Raw genomic sequence first — 8,841 nt, 5'->3', positions numbered from 1 at the left:
GTTTGTTAAAGCCACACAACAGCTCTGTGGGGAGCTCAATTGGCAATAGACAATTACAAAAGGCAAGGCATTGGAGGGTTTTAGTAAAAAAGGAATAAAAAGGGAACGACGGTGAAATAAAATCAAATCAAAATAAGTGTTTCCCTGTCTCTTTAAAATTGCTACTGAGCTTCTTTCACATGTAAAACCAATACGAATATTCTCGATTCATATTTGGAAAGTTTTAGGCACACTCATGGGGAGAATCATTGTGACCCTAGTCATATTTCTCACAACTTGCAGATAATTGGTAAATATTTACAGTGATTGATATTAATAATGCAAGAGTGCAATCACAGTTTCATTCATATCCCAGCTCTGTTCTTTTACAGGGCAGTGGCTGGTGGATGACGACCCCGCCAGTGATTTGTAAACACTTTTTTTTTTTTTTTTTTTGTGGGTAACCAAGCATATCCCCTTGTAAGGCTCCTGCACAGAACACCACTAATCTCACTTACAACAACATACTTAATCCATGTAGCGTACAGTTTGCTGAGTCGATTTATTAGGTAAAGCAAGCAAAGTGTAAAACCTTCCCAAAATGCCAGAAAAAAAAAACTAATCATTCACCAGTGAAACCGCCATTGAAAGAACTTTTAGCAGGGTTCCTAAGCAATCTGGTTAATTGCTAAACTAGATTGTGCAAATTACAACAGGCATGGCCTACTTGTCACACCACTAGCATTGATACAATAATGTGTAACGGTGCTAAACGAGATGTACCGCAGGATTGTGCTTGATACGATGTAACCAGTTCAGTCATTTTCTAAAAAAATCTTGCAGCAATTAAATGCTATAAAAATACTACGTTCTAAAGCTATGCTATAACAGGATTTACCACAACGTAACAAGTGTCAACAGGCAACAATATTTACTAATAACATTGCAGGATACAATGTGACAAATCCTCCTGTGTAAACCTCAAAGCCTTTTGTCATTATTTTTTACAAGCAAATACACAAATCCTTCTGTTCCCTCTCCAGCAGCAATTTGTTTGTACACAGGGTAAGGACGGCGTTCATTTGCACATCACCTGCTTACGCTGACTACAGATCCCTCCATATTTACATACCACAAACTTTTTTTTTTTTTTAAAGTATCTCCCCTTGAAATGCTTAGCCTAATGAGTGATTGGGGGGTCATTAGTGCGCAGCAAATACACACACGTCTTGCAAGTTCAAAATACTTTTTAATATCACAAAAATTAAAGTAAGGAGGCTGTTGGGTTCTATCTCAGGATGGCATATTTCTTTAAATATTGAAAAGTCCAGATAAATAAAGATATATATATATATATATATATTCAGGGGGGAAAAAAGACCACATGGTCCATCTAGTCTGCTCTTATTTTATCATACGATAGATATATATTTAGTTATTAATATAACAGACACATAGTAGATAAACTGCACATGAACAATTCCCAAATTTTATATATATATATATATATATATATATATATATATATATATATATAAACCATGTAATAGCCAGACAGAATATTCCTATGCCTTATATATAAAATGATTCCATATCGTCACATGCTACAAAGCATTTATCTAGAAAATCATACACAAAGCCATACAACACACAGCCAAGAGCATTGCAGCAGTGCCCCTACCCCTCAACTCCATAGCAGTGCCTGCTCTACCAGCCAAAGTTCCACGCTTGCCCGTGCCCAGAAATACTCAAATGTGCAAGCGAGAAGTAACATGTGCCCAGTCCACGAGCCTTGCCGCCTTGCACGGAAGCTCACCTGTAAGAGGCATCCTATGCTTTGCAGGCTCCTCTGGATAATTGGTGGGTTGCTTAATAAAGAGTTGCTGGTTTATTTTGTAGTGCCCGGGAAGGATGAAGCAGCGACTCTCTCCCTCTCTCTCTTTCTCTTTCTCTCTCTCTCTCCTTCTCTGTCTCCCAGGGATGAGCCTCCTTGTTGTTGTTGGTTAGATTCTGAGGAGGAGATAGAGATTGACAATGAGAAGAACTGTCAGGGAGGCAGGGAGCGTGTGAGAGCAGTGCACAGGCACCGTGCACACCTATACTGATTGGTGATGCTTCAAGTGTATTAATGTATGTGTGCTTGCTCCTTGTTGCCTCACCTCCACTGTTCTTCACTGGCCCATTAGTAAAGGCTGACCCCTGTCATCATGTCCCAGTAAAACACTTCCTCCTCCTGCTTCTCCTCCACCACCAGAGCGGGAAATGAGGCAGTGCTTGGGCTCTGCTTTCAAACCCACTAATCACTCTAGACATGCAAATGCACTGACTACTCCACACACAAAATATTGCTTTATGCAAAGCACCGGGGCTAGCCCTGCACATGCCTATTGGCTGCTCCCGCCCCCCCTGGTGCATGCCTCCATTGGCTCCTTTCTTTGAATATGAATACACTTGATTTTTTTTATTTTTTTTTCACAGCGCTGATTTTTTTTTTTTTGTGTTGTGTACCGATGGCTCTCCCTATAACTATGTGTGTGTGTATGTGTTTGTCACACCATTCGTGAAGCACATTCAAGATTTCGCGATTGGATTGCACCCACATCATTTTCTTCAGGACTGAATAAAGATGGCTCTCCGGTGCAACATTGAAGACGGATAAACACCCCCTTCCCTCCCCCCCCCCCCCAAATTTATATTTTTTTTTATTTTTTTATATGACTCCTCTGATCCACTAGAAGGTATCACTACCTGACAAGTCTGGTTCCTTTTTTTTTTTTTTTTAAATGTTTTTTTTTTTTTTTTAAATGAAGCCACTGTAATTGTGTACTGCTCACAATAGGAGTGAAATAATTTTCCTTGTAAGCTGTATTTTGTTGTAAAAGGGCCATTTTGGGTGTGAATGGGGGGCCATTTGCATATTGGAGAAAAAAGCCTCAGTAGACAATAGGGATAAGCAAAATATCATTCACATGTTAAGAGCATAAATATTTGGCAGACAGGAGCATTGTACGCGGGGAATTGCCCCCAGCCATGTAAGAACGCCAGTCTTTTTGTGTTTGTTTTTTTTAGTTTTTTTTTTGTTTTAAAGAAGACCCCGTCTCAAGAGTCAAGGAGCAGATTCCCAACTCACTGAGTGTATTGACAGAGTGGCCTTAAGTGTCCTTGGCAAACACTTGCAAACTTGTTCCACGTGTCACTGTTGACTAAAGTGCTTTTTTTTTTATTATTTTCGTCAACTTAAGAGTCAGTTTTACTTTTATGCCAGATAATATTTGCCATCTTCTTCAGCCTGGAATGAATTCACTTTTCTGCAGGTAATGCAAGAAGAACCAGTATATATATATATGTGTGTATGTGATCTGTAGTGCAATGGTGTCTACGGATGTAGCAGTGCTGAGCTTGTCAGTGTGATACCTATAGGTGTATCATAGTTCAACAAGTTCAGCTCTGCTACATCAGAAGATATAAGGTTATTTGTGGTATGCTTTTGCTAAAATTGCCAATGCTAATATATGTACCGTATATATGTGTGTTTGTACACTATATATATATATATATATACACACACATTGTATAAATGAAGCCATTTCTCCATCACCACACAATGGCGCCTTGATTTATGACATCAGGAGGTGACAGCCGTCAAGCCCTAGTAAGTTAATGCTTTTTAGTATTTTGACCACACACCAGAAAGTACATTTGTAGAGTGGTGCACTATTAATACACACCTCAGTACACTCCAAAGCAACCCCTGGGTGCTAGTTTTAAGGTTACATTTAAAGTACCAGCTTGATCTCTGGTTGACTTAATTGTTAATTTCACAAGTTGCGAGCAGGAAGAAAAAAAAGAGAGAGACTGAAATAAAGTTAACAATAAAACAAGCCCCGGAGAGGAGAAGGGGAGAAAATGAAGTATTAGATGTGTACACTTGACTTTTCTTGACATGTGAAAGTGTTAAAAGTCACATCTCATCAATAAAGTATGTGGACAGTGAATGAGAGGGCTGACAAGCATTGCATTCTTACATAGACTACAATAGGGAGACAAACGACTCTGCCAGAGAGTTTGCATGTTAGTGAATGGGAGCAGGATAATGAGCTGCCTGCCTGTCACTCTCTGTCCTCTCCCTCGGCCTACACACGGCTTCTGTGCCCAGCCTTGCCCCCCTCACTCCGACTCAAGCAGTGCCCCCTCACTGTAGTCCCCTGTAAGTTAATGCCTGGAGACCTTCTCTCAGTCCTCACTGTCTGAGGTGCTAGGAAAACGTGCTCCAAAATGTGGGGAAGTTCCTATCCCAGAAGCAGAAGGCTAAAGGGGTATATGCTATATTGTATTGTGCCAACTGCTGGATAGTGAGAGTATCCATCTATCTATATAACTATCCATCTATCTATCATTTATATATCTGTCTTATCTCTCCATCTATCATGTGAATTATCTATCTATCTCATATCTATCTATCTATCCGTCTATCCGTCTTTTCTATCCATCTACATATCTAATCTATATTTTATCTATCTATATCTAACTGTCTACTATCTATCTATCCATCTGTCATCTACATATCTACCTATCTATCTCTCTATCTATTCATCCGTCTATCTATTACTTTTCCTTTCTGTCTTGGCTAATGAAAGAATGTGCTGCACATATTTTTGAGAACGGTAAATCCTTTACCCCTTGTGATTTGATCTTTTTTTTTTTTTTTTCAGAAGACCTTATAATTAGCGCATTGCCACGGTTAGGAGAATAGGGAGTTGAGTTACAGTGAACTGGTCACACCCTCCACGGCTTCCTATAACTTACTTAAGAAAATTGAATTTTGAAGGGTAAAAAGAAAAACATGGCCTGTTTTACTAGAATCTGAATTTTAACAATTTAATTTTGAAAACATTAGCAAATATCTTTGATAAATTCAGTCTACATTAAATAACCTGATATATACAAAAGACAGAATTCCTGGAAAAACTTTCTATCTATCTATCTATCTATCTATCTATCTCATGCATGCTACAGGCCATTCTTTGTCAATGTAGTCTAATTTTTTTAAATACAAATTCTAATGTAGAATTGACCTGTCTGATCATTTTTTAGAAAATAGTAATTTTTTGCATATTAGTATTTAGTCACCTGCCAATAATCTTAACTTTAATTTTAAAACTATGTTTTATTTTGATTGGTTTTCCAGTAAGGCTGTAATAACCAATAAGAAACAGAGTAGAAAAATGTAGGGAATTACTTTTAAGATTTGTTTCTTTATTTTTGTTACATTTTTTCATGTATCTAAATATGTGTATATTGGAAGCGCATCTGTAAAGAATAAATCAAGGCAACTGGACTTAACAGATATATACCATGACCTGGATAAATGAGAACCTTCACAGATATTTTGGAAGTGATTTCCTAAAAAATGAAATCCTGCCATTGGCCCTCCTCCCTCATTAGAGATGTTTATTAGAAATTATGTTTATCCAGCTGTCATGCGGAAAAAAGTGGTATAATTACCTCTAGTGGATAGGCTTTTCATATGCATATCAGTATAATGCAATAATTTGCTGTAAAATATTGCAGAACTGAATCCGGTCCACTCACTTTCTAATCCAAGTGACTATAAAAAAACTAAAACCTTCTCTGCCCCTCACCCCCAGCTATGGCAGCATAGTGCCTTGTTGGAATTAGAACATCATTTCCTGATGTCTCCTGTGAATTGTTGTTATCAATAAAAGAACAACCTCCACATTGGATTGCCCGTCGTAGTTATTGTAACACTAAGCTGCACTCACATATTCCAGATGTCATGGAGGACAAAGTGGTTAATAAATTGACCTCTAATTGAAAATGTATCACAGAGAAGATATGAAGTGTGCAGCCGATCTGCTGCCTGGGATCTCCAGTTGCTAAAAAAAAATAAAAAATGATTTAAACCTTGATTAACACAGAGATTAAAGCATTACAAGACTTTTTGCGACAGCTTGTATTAATCAATAGCTTATCCTATCAGCGTAGGAAGGTTTTCTGCAGATGTTTTTTTTTATATTACCAGTTTATACTTAAATTATACAGATGAAAGTTTAAAATTGAAAATGATTAAAACATTGAAAACTGTAGTAAGTGCTGCCAAAATCCAAAATATATTATAGACAAAAATGGGAAAAAATTTAATTAAGGGCAATTTTTATGAACTGATTTCAAGTAAAAGAATAAAAATTCTAAAAAAATTAAAATTAGTGATCCTATTATATATTTTGGAAAGTAGAAACTCAGTTCTTTTTCCTTGTCCTGTAGGAGTATTTCAAGTCTTTTTTTTAAATCTATCTATCTATCTATCTCATATCATTATCTATCTTTCTTTCTATCTATCTATTATTTATCTTCTATCTAATCTTTCTCTCTGTCTAAACACCAGCCTTGCACATGTTGCCCAAGTTCAGATACTTTCAGTAGAATCATGTTTAACAAATTTTAATTAAATTGCTGAGACACAAGTACTTCCCAGAGGAGAACAAGATGTTAATTCAATTTTTTTATTTTAATTTTCTCTTAACTTAAATTTTTATTTTCACCCCTCGTTTACCATGGTAAGGGTTAATAGTATCACCTCTAATGACATGAGTGCTCTGTCTAATAGGTGTGGGTGAACTATACAAAGCTTGTATATTGGTAACCTTTGCTTGTCATGTAAATTGATGTATATGTATATTATGAGCACATGGAGGAAGTCAATGAAAATTAAGAATTTTTCAAGTTCCTAGTTGGCCGGTGTATAGATTTGTATGGCATTCCCATTACCCCTTTTGTTTTGCGTTTCTGTATGAAATAATGAAATTACTTGTCCTTCTCTCTCTCTCTCTCTCTCTCTCTCTCTCTTTTCCAAGATTCCGGGTAAATGTCTGACCATTTTCAATTAGCAACTGTTGGGATTAACAGCAACTAACGCCTTCTCTTGAATCATGCTCCTATTTCTTCCCTGGGGCAGAGTGGGCTTTGTGCACCCTCCAAAAAGGAGGAAAAAAAAAAGTTTTAGTTTTGGAATAAAAAAAAAAAAAAGAAGCATAAGGGGAGGGCGTAATTGAATGCGAATGACGTCAGTTTAATGGAGACTTAGGGGTGTGTGTGTCAGTGGCACTTACAAAAGGTGAGTGCTCTGGGCTGCTATCTGTATGATTTCATTTACACCAGTGATTTCTTTTTTTTTTTTTTTCTAATAGACTCTAGAGCTATGTAGAGTTGCCAGTTTGGCACAGACAAGTATCTAAAGGTGTCACAGATTATTAATTTTATTAAAAACAGCAAGGTCAACAATAAGTTTTTTTTTCACCAATAAAAGAACATAGACATATGTAAACTACCTCACACACTCCATTATAATTCCCTTTATCTTGATGATACCTTTATAGAAAATTATTTTATTGTACATTTAATTCTTGGTATATTTTTGAAAAAGAATAAAAAATTATAATTAAAAGCAAATTGAAAAATTAATTGTGAATGCAATCCTTGATTTCAGCACTTATTAATATTGCTTTCTATTGAATTTATTTGATACTTCTGATTAGAATTTCAGTTGTAAATCCAATGCTTGGTATTTATTATTACTCTTATTTTAATATAATATGATTCTAAAATTTACTTTTTTATTATATGTTATAGTCATTAAATCTTTTTATTTTTATTTGAATTTTTACTTATTGTAATTGACAAATATTTGATCATGATTATGAAGCGCATGAAAAGCAGGTTATATATATATTATATATATACAATAATTCTATAATTTTGTGATTTATAATGCAGCTTTCTAAGTAATAAAGTGATATTTCAAATAGATATGTGTTGAATATTGCATTTGTGAGAAATTGTTGTACATAGTTTTGCATATGAATAAAATGCAGTGTCTCTGGTTTATAGAATACTCTTTTTTTATGTGAATGCTATATTTGCAGCAGTACTATGTGTGTCTCGTTGCATTAATATCAGCTTTACAAGTCACCTTTTTAATACCCAGAAAAATGCTTAAAGTCCCCTTGTCCAGATCACTTTGAACCTAGAGATAAACACCATTCCTGACGTGTTAGACTGAAATGCATTTGCCTCTAGGAGAACCAATGACTATTTGTGTATATGGGGCGGTGTTGGAGTACTTTAGTGTTGGGGACATTGAGTTAAGTGTAAATTCATCATTTTAAAGAAATACACACAAGCCTCTTGCATGTCAGAAGAATTGAACCAAGCTGATACAGTCCAAAATATTTCAAAAGGTAATTACATTTTTTAAATGTATTTTTACATTTTTATTGCTGCTACTACTACTTAATAAAAAAAAAAAACTTTTTACACTTTTTTTGTTAAATTTACTTCTCTACTTTCTGTTTCTTTCAGTTTTTTTGGGGATATAGGATTTAAGTATTAACTTGATTTCTGCAAAAGACCATCCCAAGCTGTTCCAAACACTTGTATCATTTAATCTGTGTTTAATCATCATGGCTTTAAACAGCTCAGTGTTGATTTTCTTAATTTTATTAGGGACTGAAAATCCCAGGCTCGAAATCAGATCAGGTGACAGAAAATATATATATAAAATAAAATCCCACTACTTATTTTAATTGTTGCTCTTTTTGAAAACCAAAGAAAATCTAAAATGTATGGCCCATGACAATTTTGACTGGTTTGAATATTTTTAAAAGAATCACAATAAAACTGATTGTAAACATGATTAAAATAATGCGTAATATATATATATATATCATTGAAAAGATTTCAGCATGTCAGAATTTTCAATGCAGTACATTTTTAAATTCCCAGAGTTTTCCATTCCAATTCTAATACAACAGGCCATGGATGTTTTGTTTTTTTCCTCTTCAA

This window comes from Bufo gargarizans, chromosome 10 (assembly GCF_014858855.1).
Source record: "Bufo gargarizans isolate SCDJY-AF-19 chromosome 10, ASM1485885v1, whole genome shotgun sequence".
NCBI lineage: Eukaryota > Metazoa > Chordata > Amphibia > Anura > Bufonidae > Bufo > Bufo gargarizans.
This window is presented reverse-complemented; position numbering follows the sequence as displayed.